Here is a 228-nt window from a genome sequence, read left to right as displayed (position 1 = left end):
AGCAGGGCGGCCATGGAGCCCTCCAGCTGGTCTGGTTTGCCACAGAGGGCGTGCTCGGTGGAGCAGTAGTAGGAGCACTCCCCGTAGAAGCAGACGTTGCCCGCTGACCATGGGGACAAAGCAACGGTTGACAAAGAGCAGGAGGGCAGCCAGGCTGCTACCCCCCTGGGTGGGCGCAGAAGAGGATGGACAGCATGAGAGCTCACCTGGGGAGATGAAGAAAGTCTT

This window comes from Pterocles gutturalis, unplaced genomic scaffold, assembly GCF_000699245.1.
Source record: "Pterocles gutturalis isolate BGI_N339 unplaced genomic scaffold, ASM69924v1 scaffold16721, whole genome shotgun sequence".
NCBI classification, from domain to species: domain Eukaryota; kingdom Metazoa; phylum Chordata; class Aves; order Pterocliformes; family Pteroclidae; genus Pterocles; species Pterocles gutturalis.
This window is presented reverse-complemented; position numbering follows the sequence as displayed.